Here is a 21,623-nt window from a genome sequence, read left to right as displayed (position 1 = left end):
TTCACAGCTATTTGTAAGGCCTCCCCAGACAGCCATTTTGCTTTTTGGCATTTCTTTTCCATGGGGATGTTCTTGATCCCTGTCTCCTGTACAATGTCATGAAACTCATTCCATGGTTCATCAGCCACTCTATCTATCAGATCTAGGTCCTTAAATCTATTTCTCACTTCCACTGTATAATCATAAGGGATTTGATTTAGGTCATACCTGAATGGTCTAGCGGTTTTCCCTACTTTCTTCAATTTAAGCCTGAATTCAGTAATAAGGAGTTCATATTCTGAGCCACAGTCAGCTCCTGGTCTTGTTTTTGTTGACTGTATACAGCTTCTCCATTTTTGGGTGCAAAGAATATAATAAATCTGATTTTGGTGTTACCCAGCTGGTGATGTCCATGTGTAGAGTCTTCTCTTATGTTGTTGGAAGAGGGCGTTTGCTATGACCAGTGCATTTTCTTGGCAAAACTCTATTAGTCTATGCCCTGCTTCATTCCACATTCCAAGGCCACGTTTGCCTGTTACTCCAGGTGTTTCTTGACTCCCTACTTTTGCATTCCAGTCCCCTATAAATAAAAGGACATCTTTTCTGGGTGTTAGTTCTAAAGGTTCTTGTAGGTCTTCATAGAACCATTCAACTTCAGCTTATTCAGCGTTACTGGTTGGGGCACAGACTTGGATTACTGTGATATTAAATGGGGTGCCTTGGAAATGAACAGAAATCATTCTGTCATTTTCGAGACTGCTTCCAAGTACTGCATTTCGGACTCTTTGGTTGACCATGATGGCTACTCCATTTCTTCTGAGGGATCCCTGACCGCAGTAGTAGATATAATGGTAATCTGAGTTAAATTCACCCATTCCATCCATTTTAGTTCTCTGATTCCTAGAATGTCGATGTTCACTCTTGCCATCTCTTGTTTGACCACTTCCAATTTGTCTTGATTCATGGACCTGACATTCCAGGTTCCTATGCAATATTGCTCTTTACAGCCTCGGACCTTGCTTCTATTACTAGTCACATCCACAGCTGGGTATTGCTTTTGCTTTGGCTTCATCCCTTCATTCTTTCTGGAGTTATTTCTCCACTGATCTCCAGTAGCGTGTTGGACACCTACTGACCTGGGGAGTTCCTCTTTCAGTATCCTATCATTTTTTGGGGAAGGTGATTATCAAAGCTCAGAATTCTTGTTCTTAACAGATAAGAGTATGTGGAGAGTGCCCTTCAAGGATTCTTCATAGTTGTAGTCATTATCTAGATATTTAAGAGCTGGATGCTGCAGATGATAAAATGCAGGGTGGACAAATGAAGGGATTGGCTTAAGGACATAAAATTCCATGGCAAAGCTAGTACAAAAGTCTCCTGATTTATTAACCCATGGTTTCCCACCCAGCCTGGAGTCATACAGAACAGTTTAAATCTCAACTCAGCTACTTACTAGTTTTGTAACTAGTAGTGTGCTTATTAATGTTTAGCAACCAGCTTTTAGGGGAGAGGGTACCCTGACTTGTAGTGTTTGCTAAATTGCATGGTGTAAATACTTTCATGGTGGCCAGCTTTAAGCTACCATGTGATGACACTGCATACAAAGGTGGGGGAGACACACACAATTAGTTCTCAGAGGCCGGTGTCTGTCAGGTCCAACATGTCGCCGCCTGTAGCCTTTCAAATCCTTTTCTCTCTACGCTCTCTTCTACTACATAGATGTATTTATATCTGGTCAATGATGTTTTATGAGGATTAATTTTATGACACATAATTGCCTAAAACTAGTTACTACTATCATTAATACCAAGGAAAGCTAAAAATTAAAATGATATAAAACAGATAAATTTACAGTTTATCATTGATATTTGTATTTATTAGGGGTTTTTTTTAGTTCATTTTCTTTCATTCATTTCTTTTTTAAATATCCAGGATTATATCTTAGTTTCTCATCTCACTTTTTTTTTTTTTGGCTGCACTGCCTCTAGAGTGTGGGATCTTGGTTCCCCAACCAGGGATTGAACCCAGGCCCCTTGCACTTGAAGCACAGAATGCTAACCACTGGACTGCCAGGGAATTCCCTGTTAGATTGTGAAGTACAAATTATAGCTACTGCTACTTACTAAAATATTTGAGGAAAAAGTTTTGTGGGTGAGGGAAAAAAGCAATATAAATTATGCTAAACAACAACTCTGTGCTTCCCTGTACAGGAAATACACTTGAACTACTTTGTAGCTCAAATGGTGAAGAACTGCCTGCAGTGCAGGAGACCAGCATTTGATTCCTGGGTCAGAAAGATCCTCTGGAGAAGGGAATAGCAATCCACTCCAGTTTTCTTGCCTGGAGAATCCCATGGACAGAGAAAGCTGGCAGGCTACAGTCCATGGGGTCACAAAGAGTAGACATTACTGAGAATGACTAATGCTCACAAACAACAACAATGTCTATAATTTTCCATTCAATCAGCTGAGAGACGAGAGTGTGTTACCTAAACTGGCCATTCCTTTCAGGAGTTACACTCAGCTTAAGTCTACTTAAGCTTAAGTCTATTTCCTGGAGAAGGAAATGGCAACCCACTCCAGTATTCTTGCCTGGAAAATCCCATGGATGGAGGGGCCTGGTAGGCTACAGTCCATGGGGTCGCAAAAATTCAGACACGACTGAGCGACTTCACTTTCACTTTAATTCTACTAGTCTCTGGAATACATAAGTTAACAATTGTCAATGTCACTTTGTAGACTGTTCATTAACAGTTTAAATTTACGTTTCCATAAAGCATATAACTGGAGAAGGAAATGGCAACCCATTCCAGTGATCTTGCCTGGAGAATCCCAAGGACAGAGGAGCCTGGTGGACTGCCATCTGTGGGGTAGCACAGAGTCAGACACGACTGCAGTGACTTAGCAGCAGCAGCAAAGTGTAGAACAGTAGACTTATAACAGTATTCTTGTTTCTGAGATCAAGTGCTAGCAAATATCAGGTTGTCACTATTTGTGGGATTTCCATTGAAGCCAAACCAGTTTGTATTATAGCAACTAGGAATAATTACCTCAAAATATCAAGAAAGATATGAGATTCTTTTTCATCACTGTCATGAGATGGAAATACCAAGAGGCATCAAACAAATGTAGGGCATGTTGCAAAACTTGTTGTGAATATAAGCTATTATGTGAACATTATATCAGTGATTAGAAAATTGTTAACATTCATAAAGAGCATGAGAGTTCCCCTTAGGGATTTGCTTGTGTTTTATAAGCATGTTTTGCAAAGAAGCAAGTAAGACACTGCAAAGAAGCAAGTAAGACACTAGGTCTTTAACAGTTGGGCACACCCAATAGGAATCCTATTCATCTTCCCTTCCTCAAGAGCTGGATGAGAGGAACTGTTCACTAGCTCCTCTCACTAAGTGTTACTTCTTTCTTTAGCACTGTAGAATTTGGCTTTATCCACATCCTAGGAAACTTCCTCCACTTTTATTTATTGCACATAAACTTTGATTAGATTGCATTCAGGGAAGGCAGTAAAAAGGAGGCTAGCAGAGCTAAGAAGATGATGCAAAGAATATGAGAGAGATGTTGGCCCAGGAAGGAATCTTATTCATCAAAATGTTTTCCGAGAGGACAGCAGTGTTCATCCAGTTGCCTGAATTGTGTACACTGGCATTTCTTTTTAGGTGCAATGTTTGTTTCATGCCCACAATCTCGCTTGCAACTTGTTATCCATGCTTTGGGCATGATTTCAACATGAGTTCAAAGAAGAAAATGCAGCCAAGGCAAAAAGAAGATATGGGGGATGTGATGATTCAAAGGGAAGGTTTCTATGCAGTAGAACGTAAGGTTGGCCTCTTCCTTTTGGGAAGAAAAATATTACGGAAATTCTACTCAAGAATTGGTTAGTAAGGAAAAGTGGCTTTTTTTTCTTTAATAAAATATATATTTGAAGGTGTACAACATGCTATTTTGAAATACAAATATACATAGAAAAATGATTGCTACAGTCAAGTTAATTAACACATCCTTCTCACACAGTTACCATTTTGCATATGTGTGGTAAGAGCACCTGAGATGTAATTTCTAGGCAAATTTCCAGTATTCAATGCAATATTATTAGCAATAGCCATCATGCCGTACTCTAGATCTCTAGACTTACTCATTCTACATGACTGAAACTTTGTACCGTTTGACCAACTTCTCCCCATTTTCTTCAACGCCATAGACCTGCTAACCACTACTATACTCTCTGGTTCTATGACTTTAGACTCTAAATATAAGAGAGATTATGTAGTCTTTTTCTTTTTGTGTCTGATTTTTTTTTCACTTAAAATGATGTTCTCTAAATTTAAATATATTGCCACAAATGGCAATATCTCCTTCTTTATTAAGACTGACTAATATTTCATTGTATTTGTGTGTTATGGTGTCTGTGTTTGTTTGTATGTTTGTATTTCATCTCAATTTTTTTATCTATTCATCCATCAATGGACATACACAAAAAAAACCCTGTTAGCGGGGATGTAAATTGGTAGAGCCATCATGGAAAATCATATGAGATTCCTCAAAAAATTAAAAATAAAATCACTATATGATCCAGCATTATCATTTCTGGGTATATATCCAAAGTAACTGAAGTAAGTACCTCAAGGAGATATAAGTGCTACCATGGTTCACAGCAGCATTATTCACAATAGCTAAGATATGGCAAAGTGGCCTTTTGACTGGTCTCTTCAAAATGCTTCGCAAATGAAAACAGCTATTTTTACCAACTTTTTGTGAGAATTGGAGGGAAGTATTATTACATGAGAAAAGAAAGAAGAAAAATAAAGGAGCCAGGTGCCGTGCCTCAGCCTGCATTTCCAGCCAGTGGGATCTACATACTCACAGAGGGATGCTTGCTGTCAGGTTCCTCAGGCATAGTCACTAAAACCAAAACCCCAAACCCCTAGTTGCTCTCTTTTTTACCCTCTTGTTCCCTTCCTTTGGGAGCTGAACCCCTCCTTCTGCTTCCCACAGCGTGCAAAGGGTCATCCCAGCCGCCTCGGGCATCCTCCAGTGAGCAGAGCAACAGGCCTGGCTCTCTGTCATGCCCCATCTCTCACAGCCTCTCAGAGGCCTGCAGAGAAACAGCCCAGCTGGCAGGAGCATGGGCTGCTGTCTGCCTCTCTGTGGTGTGTCTCCTCACAAACTGGCCAGAGGCTGTCATCTGCGAGGAGATGGAGCAGGGCCAACAATTTCAATTCACAGTCGACTCTTCTCTGCCCAGCAAGGTCGAGAAATCAAGAAGCAGTTTTCCCTTAGTAGCTCTCATTTTGGGTAGAGGCACATCCCTTGTGTTTTCAGGTCAGGAAACTCAGAGTTGAACTCTATAATCAACTCTATGCACACCTGGAATCATGTTACCACCATGCACTGATCATGGAGCACCTCCATGTGCTGGGTGTTAGGTGTGGGGATACAACTTATGGAAAATCCAGCCCTGGCTCTCAAGCTGCAGCTCACAGACTAGCCTGGAAACAAGTCTATTGCTCATAGCTTGGTAGCTTGAGTTCAGAGTGTATAAAAGGAGCAAGGAAGAGCATTTAGAAAAACCTCTGGCCTGCAAGAGGTCACAGAGCAAGTGTGGCCTGTAACCTGCTCCCCTGGCTCATGTTCCCATGTACCATTACTCTCTCCATGACTGTCTTCTTTTCTGATTAGCACTTTGTCCTGTTCTTCCCTGTGCTCATTTCAATCTCAGGCAGGCACTCTCCACAGGAGAGCCCCATGAACTCTAGGCTGGCGACCTCAGTAGTACAAGAGCCAGTGTTGGCCCAAGTCCCAGAAAAGTCCCAAACTCTGACTAGACCCAGGGGTCACAGCCTGCCTAGAAAAGACTTGAGGCCAGGGCATATACTAATTGGTCAGGTCTGGGTCACTCTTACCTCAGTACAGAGGCGAGATGTTTCCCTAAAAGGGCTTCTGTTAACAAAATGAAGAGGAATGGATTGCAGGGTGGCAAGAATAAAAACTGTACACTGCTTGTACTTAGCCCTGGGCTTCTATTTCTCTATGCATTAGATTGGGTAAATGCTCTTTAGGATAGTTTAGGCAGAGGAAAAGTCAGGGGCTGGAAAGAAAGGGTAAAGGAGGAAAGAAGGGAATTGTCCTGTTGATAAAGCAGTCAGGAGAGCAGCAACCTTGTAACATTTAAGATGTCTCAGACTTGTTTGAAACTTTCTTATTAATTTGACCCATAAGCCAAGACTCATTTATTTGGAGTACCTAATAGGTGCTGGGCACAGTTCTAAATGCTGTGGAGGATGCAAGTTGCATGCCTTCATAGAGTTTACATTCTAATGGAAAGATAGACAGATGATAGAGACAGATGTAGAGATAGAGACAGATGATGCTAGATCTCTGAGGAGGAAGAGGAAGACAAAACAAAGTAGAGATATTATTTTTGACTTTTGGAAATTTTTACTTTTAGGAAGAAACTAAACATAGGGAAAGAGCTAGATGATAGCCCAACACTATATGAAAGCATATGAAAGTACACTGCGGTTGGGGTTTAGTCACTAAATCGTGTCCAACCCTTTGTGACCCCACGGACTGTAGCCTGCCAGACTCCTCTGTTCATGGGACTTCTCAGGCAAGAATACTGGAGTAGGTTGCCGTTTCCTTCTCCAGGGGATCTTCCTGACCCAGGGATTGAAGCTGGGCCTCCTGCATTGGCAAGCAGATTCTTTACCACTGAGCCTCCTGAGAGGCTACATGAGAGTACACTAAACATGATATAACCAGAGGCTAGAAATGTGTATCATAGGAGAGAGCAGATGGATTGAGGTTATTTGAGAAAGGCTGGTAGTATCATTCTCCACTCTCGCAGAAAAAATGTCCAAGTATTGTAAGAGGAAGGGAATATACACTGGCCTCTGTTTCCAAAGTTTCCCGAAAATAAGACTTAAGTGTTCTAAAAATTGTTTTCCTGGCCCCTATCCAAAGCTTCTGATTCATATCTTTCCCAGGATAGGGTGGGCAGTCTATATTTTAACCAGTACCATTGTTACTTCTTATCATCAGGAAAGTGTGGGAACCCTTACCTAGAGGGCTGGCAGGTGCAAAGCAAGGGGGAACCCAGTGTGTGAGATGTCCTAAGGCCCTCATTCATTCTGAGCCCAACTGCTTTTCATTTATTTCTGGCAAGGACTGCAGAACTTGCCAAAAGACCATCTCTTCTTTGGTTTACAGCATGTGAGGATGCAAGAGAATAAGAGATGGCTACTGGATTTAATAGAAGGTGCAGAGAATAAACCCCAAGTGCTAGCAGATCATGTGAAAGGAGACAGATTTTCTCTGCCAAACAGAGAGGGGGCTGCAAAGATTGCAGACCAGAATTTCCTGTGTATGTGCTTCTAATTCAATTAAGTCCCTCTGCTTTCCATCTAGCCCGCTTCCCAAGTGCTCCCCTAGCACACGCTGCTGCACTAACAACGCCTTGTGGACACACAGTCATCCCCACAGTAGGAGAGGACAGCTGCTTAATAGTCACTGCACAGCAGGGCTGAAGGTGAAGAACAAGCCCTGGATACAGCTTGGGAGGCTCTAGGTAGACCGCAGGGAAGATTCCTGACAAGACAGAAACCAGAACGGAAATTCTACTAAGGCTATTACTGTACTCCACATCCATAATCTGTCAGGAAGTGTCTTGGGTGTTTGCAACTATATAAATAGCTAAGACCTTAGGGCTTCCTAACTAAGCTTGTGGGAATTAATAGCGTCACTACTTGCTGCTGCAGGTGGAGTCTTAAAGTCTTTTTTCTGATCTCTAGGTAGTTGATGAGATTCAAGGCAGCCAAGATAACACTGCTAAAGAAGCCATAACCAAAGGGGTGAACATTAGAGCTGTTCACAGAAATATTTCTAGTTCTGACTGGACACACAGTAGGGGTGCAATTCCCTACTCCCTAAAAGGCGAGTGGGGCCATATGACTTACTTTGACCAGTGAAGTATACTGTTCTTCCCTAGACAGATGCTTTAAAAGCTGGTATATGATTGGCTACTGACTTTTTCCCTTGACCACAGTGAAAGGCAAGTGTTGGCAGATGGCTAATCTTTCAGCCTGATCCTAGAGCCAGGCTGCTGCAGAACAGCTGACCGGTGATGGACCTGTATGTGAGGGAGAAACTGCTCTGTGGTTTGCAGCCACTGGGATTTGGGAGTTATTTGTTTCTGTAGCACAGCCTTGCCTATGGTTAACCAGTGCTATGGTTAACTAGTCATTCAAATGTAGCAGTCTTATGATCAGGAATTATCTCGTTGCCTTATCAGACTGATAGGAAGAAATCTGTAATTAACAAATCAATAGGATTGAAAATCCCACAGAATGTCTGACTAAAAGCAAGGCCAACCTTTCTTTACTCTTTGAAAATAAAATGCAGCTTTTCATTAAACAACTAGGCTTCTAATTAGGCTAATGCGATACTTTCATTATTAACAGTTTCTTCAGCATAACTTTTGGTTCTGTTTGCCAGTTTCTTGAGTTGGTTTACATTACTTTTTGGCCTAGTTTATTACACTAGGTGTCTAGGTGTCTCCTCTGCCTCTGTGACTTATCTCTTTTCACCCTGTTTCCAGGCTGTTTTATTATTAATCATCTCAATCTCAAACCTCAGTTTACTTTCCTGGTTGCTCCCTATTGCTCATATGATAAAATACTTGAGATATAAAAACATGAGATAGATTTTTCTTATAAATGACCTAATTTTCTTTAATAGTGAGTAAACACAAAGAAAGCTCAGAAAGAATGAATTATCTATTAGCAAAATGTTTATGAATAAAGACCCATAACTTTCTCCTAGGTTCCCAACAGTTGTTTCTGAGCCAAATGAACTTTAATTCAGGCCAAGGCTCCAAAGGATCTCCTGCACTTTGTGCCACCACGAAATCTGGGACAATTAAGAATTCCAGAAATTTTATTGTCTAATGTATTCTTATAATAAACCACCATACTTGCACCTTATAAAGTCTCCTCTTATAGTGGAAGGAGCCTTACTAACACATTCAGTTTTCTTATATACTGTTTGAATTACAGAAAGCTGGGGTGTATTTTGAATAAGTTACTAACTGTTCTTGGTATGCACTGGGTGCAAACTGATTAATTCAACTCTATTCAACAAATAGATTTTATATTATGCTGTAGTATATGTATATGTCACCCAGTAATCTGAACTTTTAAAATTCCCTGATTTTATTTAAAACAAAATTTGTTATTTTTTGCTAATCAAGTAATAGATCAAATCTATTTCTTATGAAAAAATTATAGTAGCAGGAGAAAAAGGTTAAAACATAAATCATATGTAGCCTCACCACCAAAGAAAGATTTTAACATTATGTTAGATTTGGAAAATTTCCTCTTAGGAAATAAGATTTCTGATATGTCTTCCTCCTCACTTTTCAGACTGTGGACAAGCCGCACATAAGAGTCATTCCTGAAAATGACTTGAAGGGCCTCACATGGATAAAACACACAGTACACTCACCCATCCCAATTTCCATTTACCAGCCTGGGTTCAGTTAGGGAAGCAAAGCTCTCATGAGTGTTATGGGAATAGAGGATAAATTATGGAAATTAGACCTTATACAAATGTGGCCCCTTGCCCTGTTGGGAAGGTGAAAATCTGGAAGTGAAAGCTGAAGGAGTGAAAAAAGAATTGTTAATACATCCTTGTGAGGCCCACGAGCAATCTCCTGAAGTTAGAACCTAAAGACAAATATGAGAAACCAGCCTGTCTAACCACCGAATCGGAATGATGAAGGGGGAGCTTCAGGACGTATCCTTGGGGAACTTCCATCTCTGTGCAGCTATTGCTTCTGCAGATGTACTGGTGGTGTAGGCTTGACAAGTAGAAGTTCACATTGCTGAGTTCACACGTAACCTTCAGCCCTCCTGACATGGGCACTGTTTCTATTAGCCCAAGGAGCAAAGATAGGGACACTCAGAAAAGATGCTGACTGACATCCACAGAATAGGTCATGCTGCTCACTGGATCATTAAACTTCTCTGCTTTTTTTCTATTTCATCTTTTTGCATAATTTGTAGCGATCTACTTTCTTTTATTTGTTTGAACCTTTTATTTTACATTGTAGCATAGCTGATTAACAGTGTTGCGATAGTATCAGGTGTACAGAAAACTATGTATCTATTCTTTTTCTAAACTTCTCTGTTGTGAGACATAAAGATCTTTTCATATTTTGTCTTTTCTGAGAGACCTATCCACTTATTTCTCCCCAAACCTTCTTCCATTAACATTTAATAGTATTTCTTCAAGTCCATAATCATCCAACCAAGCCATTAGACAGTGCCCTCGAATCCACATCGTTTCATGCTTTGCTTTCTCTCTTTCTAGGCAAAAAAGAATAACCAGGTACACTGCTCAAAAGTTCTGCCTACTTGCAGGAGGTTCCCTCACCGTGTCCTCTAGGCTGCTCAAGTCAGGCTGTGTCACCACCCCCTACTTTTAGGTGCTGCCAGCTTTTCATGCGAAATCGTCATAAAGCAAGCATGAAATTTTTGGCCTTGGTCAGCTGGTCATAGGGGTAGGCTGAGAGAAAGGAGGGAGTACAGCAAAAGTAGGAATCATGAAAATTTGAGCCACATGTTCCTGGGGCCTGTCAAATAGAGCATTCCCACTTGATGGTGTAGCGCTACTGTGCCTGCCCGAGTTTATGGCTTGGTGTATCAGACACTGGTAACGGATTCCCTGGTCAGAAGCACCTTATGTGGAATGCCATCATGGTAACAAGGGGTTCTGTAAGTCTACAGCTCCTCATCAGACATTCAGTCTCTATTAGGGCCAAGCAGCAGGCCAGCAGCTGTTTCTCAAATGAACTGGTAACTGTGGAGGATAGCCTAGTTCTGCTCTTAAAAGTCTGCACTGCGGTTCTCCAGAGGGGAGCAAAGGCTCCACGTAGGTTCTCCACCTGCCAGTGAAGCTCGCTCTTTTCAAACTACATGAAAGAATTCACCTTTCCAGGTCTCCTCCTTTATGCAATACTGTTCTATAGAACTTTATCGCTCTCATTTTGATCCCTAACTTCCAATGGGGGGTTGTTTCTCCTTCCTGTGCCATCACATAATGAGCAAACCACCTGGGAGACCTGCGCCTTAGAGCAAAACTGAAAGATCACACTTTTCTAGGATAGACACAGAAGGAGGAAACAGGGAAAGAGTTTTTCTTAAACTGAAGTCCTCTAGAATCCCTAAGGCCTCTGTAAAGATCAGATTTGACTCCTATGATCTGGTCCTCTGAAGCAGGAGTTGGGGGCATCATGTCTATAAATCCTTCCATTAGACTGGCAGACAAAACTCAAAAGAAAACATGATTCAGAAGCCAAGGTTAGAGGGGACATCTAAAGATCATCAAACACTCAATAAATTAGAAAAAACGTTAACCCAGGGAGAAGAAAGCCGTATCTCTCCCAGCTCTGTCATTATCCAGGTGACAGAGGACCGGTGGATCTGGCTCCTAAGTGAGGAAGGCTGACTTCTCAAACATCCTTCTGGGGGAGACACAGTGATAGTCAGGGGAGGGTGGGCTCAGAGTTCCAGAGTCCGAGCTGTTACCTTTCTGTCACCTATCTCAGTAAGGTGCAGCAATAATGTGCAATTTCTTTGCTTTGATTGAAGTTTCAACCTCGACTGAACCTAGTCAAAAGGATTGGAGGGACATCTGGGATTACAGGAGGTGGGATAAAGAGTGCTTTCTTTGCTAATGAAGTGATTTAATTTACTGTCAAAACTCTGGTTTAGATCAGATGTCAACCCTTCTGGGAAGCATCCCTATGTGCCCCAGGTGGGATGTTTTGTTCCTTTCTGAGACCTCCTGCCACAGTCTGTGGCTTATATTTTTGCTAAGCCCTTCTTTCAATATGCTTTGGATTGCAGTTAATACCCAGGATGTCAGCATTCCCCTTTCTCTAGGCCACTTGTTCTCATTTGAGATATTAAAACCCAGGATGTAGCAATCAGCAATGAAGTGTGTTGTAAATTACAACTAAAGGTAGGTAAAATAACAACATACAAACGATTCAAGGTGACGCTATGATATGTTTCGTCTTTTAGTGCTGCTTCAATTCGCCAGCTTTTAAGTGCACTATCTTAGGAATAGGAGACATGGGTGGCTGCTGCAGCTGCTGCTGCTCCTGCTGTTGAGTCGCTTCAGTCGTGTCTGACTCTGTGCAACCCCATAGACAGCAGCTCACCAGGCTCCGTCGTCCCTGGGATTCTCCAGGCAAGAACACTGGAGTGGGTTGCCATTTCCTTCTCCAATGCATGAAAGTGAAAAGTGAAAGTGAAGTCGCTCAGTCGTGTCCGACTCTTTGTGACCCCATGGGTAGAGAAAGAACAAATGTACCAGGAATTGTTCAGGAGTCCAAGTTTGCTTTTGAAAGTCTTGTACATATTAATGCCATCCACTAAGTAAGCTGAGATAAAAATTGGGAACTGCTGTATTAGAATGAGAGCTCCTTCAGCGAAAGTTCCCTGATTCCACCAGTGCCTATATTAACTGTGCTGTCCCGCATGATAATATGTACTTAATAATAACATGTGAAATAGAGTAAAGAAACTGAATAAAATTGAAAGTCCAAAGTAAATAAAATATAACAGAGTGAGGTGTGGGAGAGGGGGGACAAAAGGAAATCATAATTTCCTGATGGGGCCCGAGTGAGTTATTTATGTAATTTGTATAACAGAGTCACCAGACTTTTTAATAATAAACAATAGACACGTATTTCTTGCATGTTTGGGGTCAGCTGGGGTTTTGGCTAGGTGGCTCTGCTGATCTTGGCTGGGCTTCTTCATGGGTCTCAGGTCAGACTAGCTGGCCATCAGCTAGTCTGTCTGACCTTCATTGAGACAACTAGGGCTAGAGCTGCTCTGTTTCCCTTCTTCCATCAGGCTAGTGCAGACACATTTCCATGGTGATAGCAAGGGGTAAAAGAAGTCACGTGGCAACATACAAGGACTTTGGAGGCATAGACTCGAAATTGGCCTGTTATCACTTCTGCACAATTCCTGGCTAAGGAAGTCATAAGACCAGCTCACCATTCAAGAAATGGAGAAAGGGACTATATCTTTTTAATAAGTAACCACAAATTCATGTGAGAAGGGATGGATATGGGGACTGTGAAGTGCTGGGGTCATCACTGCAAATGGCTACAGAATCTGAGAAAACTACCCACCCAGAAGCATTGAAGCTTAGGATTGAGGAGTTTTTGTTCAGTGAAGTTTCACACTTCCAGAACTCTTCTGTTATTAAATCTGGTGTGGGAATGTTCCTTAGTTGTTCCAGGATACAAATGCTCTGCACAAATTCTATCACATAGCAGTAAAAGGCAGCCATTCTTTTACATTAGACTTTATATATGCAAGGGTTATACAAGCAAACATTGTGATGAGAAGGGGACATGGCTCCTGGAACCTGTCCGTTGTCTAAGCATGGGCCTCTGCACATGAATACTCCTGCCTCTGACAGTGGACCTCAACCAGAGCTCTGTAACCATTTCTGGTTCATTGTTCCTCTTAAGGGCTCCTGGGGGGAATCAGAGAAATACATCAGGACATATAAGTTAGTCCCTCCAGCAGCTCTTAGGTAGCAAATATGTGTAACAGTGGAAATGATCCTGATTGCTTTCCATTTATTTCTGCAGCTACCAGTTTCCTCTCTTGCTTGCTGTAAAGTTTAAAACAACATCAATTTTTAAGGACTTAAAGTGCTTTTCTATTTAAAATCAAACAAGACAAGCATCATTTTCATTCTGAGACTGTGCTTTGCTTCTTGAAGTGTAGTGAATATATAGACACCCACTGAAAAATAATAATAATAAAAAAGCTAAGTGATGGAAATGAGTAATTGCTTGGCAGCGAGTCTGCGGGGAGAGCACTGACACTGCATGGCACATATTTCATGAATAATGAGAGGAGTCTCAGAGCTGTGCAATCACTGCCTATTGGGTCAGAAATTTCACATTAGTGGATTCATCAGAGCAGATCAGTGTCATAAAGACACTCTTTCCTGAGGTAAACACACCTTTCCTTCACTGAACTGTCATCTCTCAGTTGCATAGTGGATACAGCTGAGACCTGAGAGGAGGGGCATAAGTGGATTAGGAGTAGTTTATATCCGTATCATTCTAAATTCTATCTGCTTATTTGGATAGAAAGAATGTTTTTTAACAGAGATGAGCTAGTAAGTCTGTGGATAACAAAGGGCTGAATAAAGCACAGAGAAATAGAGTAAACACTGCACACCTAGTTCTATGAAATGTTGCTTAGCAGTGATTGAAACTCAGAGAATTTTAAAGCTGTGAGAGGGACTTTAGACCTTTTGTTCTAGGATGACCTTGGTGTGGTAGTCACCAAGTGCTTTTCCCATTATTTTTGGTCTATTGTAGGTTTTTACTTCCTGTCTTTCTGCAGTTAGGGGTAGTCCTCTGACTTGAGTTGATGAAATTTGCTCAATGAATTGTGAACAGAAGTGATGTGGTCTTTTCTGGATGAAGGTTTAAGAGCCAGTGTGCAATCTGCCACGCTGCCGTGTTTCTTCTACCAGTGTAAGGGGGCTACCGTGCAGGTGGGGCTACAGTAGGAAATTGCTACTCAACGAGCTTAGGTCCTGGTGAAAGAATAGCAGAGAGCACTGCCCCCAGATAACCTCTGATGAGTGTGTAACATGCTGCTACTGCTGCTAAGTTGCTTCAGTCATGTCCGACTCTGCGTGACCCCATAGACGGCAGCCCACCAGCTCCCCCATCCCTGGGATTCTCCAGACAAGAACACTGGAGTGGGTTGCCATTTCCTTCTCCAATGCATGAAAGTGAAAAGTGAAAGTGAAGTCGCTCAGTTGTGCCTGACTCTTAGCGACCCCATGGACTGCAGCCGACCTGGCTCCTCCGTCCGTGGGATTTTCCAGGCAAGAGTACTGGAGTGGAGTGCCATTGACTTCTCTGGTGTGTAACATGATAGTGAAAGTGAAGTCGCTCAGTCGTGTCAGACTCTTTACAACCCCATGGACTGTAGCCCACCAGGCTTCTCCATCCATGGAATTTTCCAGGGGTGAGTACTGGAGTGGGTTGCCATTTCCTTCTCCAGGGGATCTTCCTGACCCAGGGATTGAACCCTGCATTGCAGGCAGACGCTTTACCATCTGAGCCACCAGGGGATCTGCCTCCTCCACTGTGTAACATGACTGGAAAATAAATGTTGTGAGCTGGAAAGATTGTGGATTTTTGTTACTACAGCACACCTTAGCCTATCCCAACGGATACGCTGAGTACTTTCTTTGCTTTTGCTCAAAGTATCCTAGATGTGGCATCATGGATAGAACACTATTTTACAGTCAGATACACGTAGATTTGAAAGATAGTTTGAAGTGACTATCAGTCCATATAAGATAGAAACCAAGGTAGTTTTGTTAGGATTAAATAAGATAATACATTTAAGATCTTAAGTGTAGTGCCAATCATCATCAACAAATGCTTGTTAGATAAGACAAAGGCAGTTGTACTAAACCAGGAGGCAAACTTTCCCCTTAGAAATAAATGATATTCTTTACCTACAAGTACACACATTCCATCATTTACAAAACTCTACTTTTCCTTCTTTCATCCTTAATGGAACTCAGAATATTGGGATAAAGAGCACCTTAGTTACAATCTCATCCAAACTCTTGAGAAACCAAGTCCAGAGAGGTGAGGGATTTATCCAGAGCCATATACCTGCTTAATGGAAGAGGCAGAATTAGGACTAGAGCCACCACATAATTGACCATCCAAATAGGACACTTTTGAAAGTGAAGGGAGAAAATTGTTAGCAACTGTGCCAGAAGAACAGGTGGAAACGTGGACTTTCCCAGGCAAACCAGAACATATGGTCATCCTCATTAGGGTTTACTTTCCCAGACTCTATGCCTGGTGTCACTTTCCTTCCCAGCAGATGTCTTAATCCTACTGGTGCAAGAGACTCTTTATCATTCTACATCTAAAGATGTAGGGAAGAAAGGGACAAAAAATGGTTTTCCATTTTGACATTCCCTATAAATCTTTACTCCCCCTCTCCACCCTGCTTTCTTTAGCTTAGTGTCTTTACTGTCAAGTTTAACTGCTTATAATACTTCGGTAACTGACCTGCTTTAAGCAGTAATGGCTACTGATTACACTAGTGGGCCTGCATTTGAAAAAGTTTCCATTGCATGGCAGAGCCCAGAGGTGATTTACTGGAAAAGCAACAACAACAACAAATAGACACTTTCAGATAATGAGCAACACAGAGGAGAATACAGCCAAAATGGGAACAGAAATGATCAGTGGAACTTCTCCAGAAATAACATACTCACTTATACTCATTTTCAGACACATTTCTAAAGGAGATTGACTCTTCCCCCTGTCAGTGTACAGAAGAGCAATTATATTTTTGAAGGTGTTTGAAATTAACTCACAAGAAAAATCAAAGGTCCAGAAAACATATCCTGGTGCTCTCTTCAAGTTCCAATCCAACAGTGAAAATAAGTCTTGTAGAAGAGAAAGGCCATGTGAGTAGTTGAGGTGCTGGGATCCTTCTCCATTCCTGAGCAAGGGTGCTCCTCCAACCGGCTGATGTGTGGATAGGCCGGGTACTTCTGGCTAGGCAGTCTGTTGTGTCTCTTTCTAAAATCAGAGTTGCCTGTCCCATGAGGAAGCCTCAGGAGAAGGTGTTGGTAAAGCATGGCCTTTTGGACTGTCCCCTATCAAAACTATGGGTACAAATGCAAATGTTGGATAACAAAGTAAGGACAGCAGAGGAGATGTACCTTGGGCACAACTCTGCTGTGGCTTAACCACACCCCCGAGGCACCTTCACATCACACTGGCTGTGCTTGCCCTGCTGTTTCCATCTGCTGAACCACGATGCAGGTTGCATGTGAAGACTTAAGGTGTTGAACTTCCTGCTGCAGTGTGCTTTTTCTCTTTATCTGGAGTCTGGAGATGTGGTAGTGAGCACCCCCACGAAGCCCCATGGCCTGCTCTCTTCCTTCCTCTCCAGTCTTAGGCTTTGGAACCTGGACTCACCACCCTCTAGCCACGTTGCCGTCACACTCCTCACACAGATCAAGCTTGGTCAGACTTCCAGGGCCTTTGTATCCTTCTGTCTGCCTGGGATACTCTCTCTGCTGATCCTCTCATTGTTGGTTATACTTCATCAATTAAAATTCAGGGACTTCCCTTGACTCTGGTAGCAATGGCATTAGTGGTAAAGAACTTGCCTGCCAATGCAGGAGACATAAGAGATGTGGGTTCGATCCCTGGATCAGGAAGATCCTCTGGAGGAGGGCAATGGCAACCCACTCTAGTATTCTTGCCTGGAGAAACCCCTGGATGTAGGTGCCAGGCAGGCTACAGTCCATGGGACTGCAGAGTTAGACAGTACTGAAGCAACTTACCACACAGGCACACATGGTATCAATGTAAGTTAGACACATATTTCCAGCAGAGTTTCTGGAATCTAACTCATTGGAAAAGACTCTGATGCTGGGAGGGATTGGGGGCAGGAGATGAAGGGGACGACAGAGGATGAGATGGCTGGATGGCATCACTGACTTGATGGATGCGAGTCTGAGTGAACTCTGGGAGATGGTGATGGACAGGGAGGCCTGGCGTGCTGCAATTCATGGGGTCACAAAGAGTTGGACACGACCGAGCGACTGAACTGAACTGAACTGAACTGAATAGGTCCTCAATAAATATTTCTTGAAAATATGAGTTAATGAATAAATGAATGAATGTATTCCATATTGATTCTGGAATCAAATGACCAATAAATGACCAATTTATTCTTTAAGACCATCTGAGACCTGATGGGAGACTTCCTCCTCTAGCATGCCATTTCTAAGGGTTCCATACAAGATACACTAGAACCAAAGGTATTACGAATGCTCAAGAAAGAGAATGATGCAGACGGATAGAAACTGAGATGATCCAGACTTTCTATTGTATCCAGTTTAGGGTCATCCCTGCTGTGTTTGCATTGTCCTTCCCAGCTCTGCTCACCTCTCTATCTTCTCTAGTCTCATTCTCTGCCTGCTCTCACCGCCAGAATTCAAATATGCCCTAATGTTCACTCTACTTCTTGAAACCAAATGTTGTTGAAAATGCACTTTATCTCTAAGCCAATTAACAAAATTCTTTAAAATGATGTTTTATTACAGTTGATTGATTCTCAGAAAGATCTATACACAGTCATTCTATTTTTCTTCCCAGAGGCTTTTCTGTGCTTATCTTTTAGGAACAAGACATCACATTTTCTCCTACCTCATGACTAAAGTCAAAAAGCCTCAGCCCAGTAAAACTCAAATTGGGTTGAATCAGAATGATTAAATAAGCTCTGAATGATGTGTTCATTTCAACAAAAGTGTTTTTTTCAGCACAATGAGCTCTGAATCAGGTTCAAATTCAGGAGAAGATGTTGTGTGATTGCATTCCAAGGAATGACAATCTTTGTCTCCCATGCCATTATTTATTTGAGAATGGGAAGAGAAAATCATTGATGGAGTTACCCAATTATCATGCTTCAGGTCATTCACTCCATCTTAGGAAAAGTCTGTGACATCAAGTCATACAAAGTTTATGGGTAACAGAACCAGAGAGAGTAACTTTGTAAAGGATATGTGATGATTTACACGATGACCTAAATTTTGTTGACTCCATTATATTATTCCAATTCTCCTTTTTATTCTCTCTTTTTCTCCTTCTCTCCCTCACCCCAACTAGTCTAGTCTATAAGGTCCTAGAATGCATAGACAAGCCCTTTATTTTGCCTTGCTTTTAATTCACACACATTGAAAGGAACCATAGATCAGATCAGTCAGGTGAATATATTGGATCTCTTCTGTTTGTTCCTACAGATCCAATCTATGCCCCAGGCAGCTAACCTTTAAGGACCTGTCAATAGACCTCTTGCCTGGCATCCAGTTGGGGTCTGTAAAAGGGAGCCCCTGGCAGGGATTGGAGGGCAGGAGCATGAGAATACTTGTTCTGTGCTCACAACATGCCAGGACACCTTGGTTGGCCAGGACCTTCCAGAGAAGGCTTTGTCTGGCAGTAAATCTCTCATCCTAAGCAGCTGGCTTTCTCCTCCTGCCCCTTAAGGTCTAGAAGGATCCCTGCTGAAACTGGTCTGGGGCATGTCACGATCCCTAGGTGGTTTGCTAACCCCTGCCTGCACCTATGGAAATGGCCTCTTTATCTAACTCTCCTTGAATTATTAAATTTGCCTGTACAACTTGTTTCCTGCCATGTCTCTGGTCAAAAAACAGATGGATAGTTGAAGGAAGCCAATATATGTCCCCAGTAGAAAGTGGGCATTGGTTAGTACAAGCCTTTGCTAGGACCTCTCCATGCATGGTTGTTTTCCCAACCTCCCGGTAACTATCTGAATCAGATATTATTGAGCCCATTTTACAGATGGGAGCTGTGTCCCAGAGAGGTCATGTAGTATGGTCAGGATCACACAGCTGGCAGATAGAGATGGTCATGAGGTCCCCCAAAATCCTATCTGACCCCAAAGCTGTTACAGTGATTGCATATGGAGAGCAAATAATTCCTCACAGACACAGAGAAAGTAGGAATGGGGGCAAGAGTAAGTCCGCAAGGAATGGGACTTCCCTGATGGTACAGGGGCTAAGACTTTGCACTCCCGATGCAGGGGGCCTGGGTTCGATCCCTGGTTAGGGAACTAGATCCCCCATGCCACAACTAAAAGTTTGCATGCTTCAGCTAAGTCTAAGGATCCTGCATGCTGCAATTCAAAAAGAGCCCATGTGCTTCAACTAAGATGGGGCGGGGTGGGGGGGGGAGGCGTAGGAATTCAAATAAATAAATATTCTAGAAGTACCCAAGGAATGAGGGCTGCGTGGGAGAGATTGACATATATGTTCTTCTGGAATCCACCAGCAAGGTGAAGAAATGAAGGCCAAGGCCCCTTTCACCAATAACAGTAATGGGCAGATTAGGGCTGGGACATCCTGGCCACTAAACTTCTTATGACAGTGGGGTGGGTGTCTTTGAGAAGTTTCCCACCGGCTCTTGGCCTCAGCCCTACCAGTCACCTCCTGAGGAGGTAAATCTTTTTCTGCGTTTCCACCCCCTTCTCCTCAATGCCTGCACAATCTGGGATAGAAGTGCAGCACCTCAGCCTCCATTTAATGCTGGGGATCAGTGTCTCTGTGCCTCCCCCTCCCTGTGAGTATAGAGCTGCACACAGCCTGAAATTCCCAGCTCTGATGGGGAGCTCTGAATTATTCATCAGCCCAATAATGGCAGGTGATGAGATCTTTTCCCGATATGTCCCTGTCAGTAGGTGTTTATTAATCTGTTTCACCAGCCGCCCTGCTCTGACTGCGGGGCCTGAAGAACCCCACGCGCTGCCTGACACGTATCGGCAGAGACAGCACTTTAAAGACTCCCTTTTGCCTGGGAGGTCATCTGAAGGTTATTAGGAACAAATTATTTCTTCATTTCCGCTGACTGAGTAGATAGCCTTAATGATCTGTCACCTAGCAATAGCCTGCCTGTTCAAACATAAAGAATGGCAGGCTGATGGGCTTATAACTAGAATCAGTTCATTTTAGCTCTTCTCTTGTCAAGCATGTTTCCAAGATACATATAGTATTTACATATTCATGAGCCTCAGCCGACACTGATGCCGTGAGGGGGCCTGTCTGATAATGTGATACAAGTTTGTACTGTGTCCTCAGGCACTTAAAGTCTATTAAGTGAATAAAGTCTACCCAGGGCCTCTCTTCTTGGAGGTGTTCTCCATTTTAAACACTGGGATGCTATCCCAGTTTCAAGCACTCATCTCCCTCTCCTGCCTTTCCCTGCCCCCAACATCCATCAAAATCTGCCCTCCCTACCTCTTACTGAGAGGAAGCTCTGCTTTAAAGAAAGCTAGCGGGCCACTGGGAGTTTTCCCTCCTCCCAGCAGGGCAAACCTATCCATGAGATCTTTGCTTTCCTTTCCTTTAGGCTTTGTGTAGGTAACTCAAATGACATTGTATAAAGCAAAGTGAAATGGCAGCTGGCTTTGCAAATTTTGGACTCTGACAGCACTTTTGAGTCTCCTTGGGCTACTTGTAGCTAATTATTATTTCATGCCTTTGAGTTCAACGGCCTGTGGTCTTGTCTCTGTCTGTCTAGTTGAGGATGCTGCCTGAGGCATAAATCTTGCTCTGCAACTAAATCACCTGGGGAGGAACCTGAAATTTGTCATCTGGAGAGATTCTTATTATCCCATCTCCAATCTCCCATTTTCTATGTTACTCAAAACAATCTTCCTATCCCTACTTTGATTCTTAAAAGAAAAAAATGTAAAAAAATATAATTAGTACGTATGTTATTAGTATGTACACTGTTATGCCAGTTTGGACATCTCTCTGCTAAATAAATATTCTATGTATCTATTTATCTTTCATTCATTCACTTGGCAGCCTGTGGCTGTGCTATGAAACTCTAGAAGGCCTAGAATATCTGAGTCCAGTTTGGGTTTGTACCATTTTTCTTAGGGGCCATGTTTCAGCTTCATGAACAGTTACATGCCAAAGAAAGTAAATTGCTTTTTAAAGTATTACTGAGTT

This window comes from Capricornis sumatraensis, chromosome 6 (assembly GCF_032405125.1).
Source record: "Capricornis sumatraensis isolate serow.1 chromosome 6, serow.2, whole genome shotgun sequence".
NCBI lineage: Eukaryota > Metazoa > Chordata > Mammalia > Artiodactyla > Bovidae > Capricornis > Capricornis sumatraensis.
The sequence above is the reverse complement of the archived record's forward strand: the minus strand, read 5'-3'. Positions refer to the sequence as shown.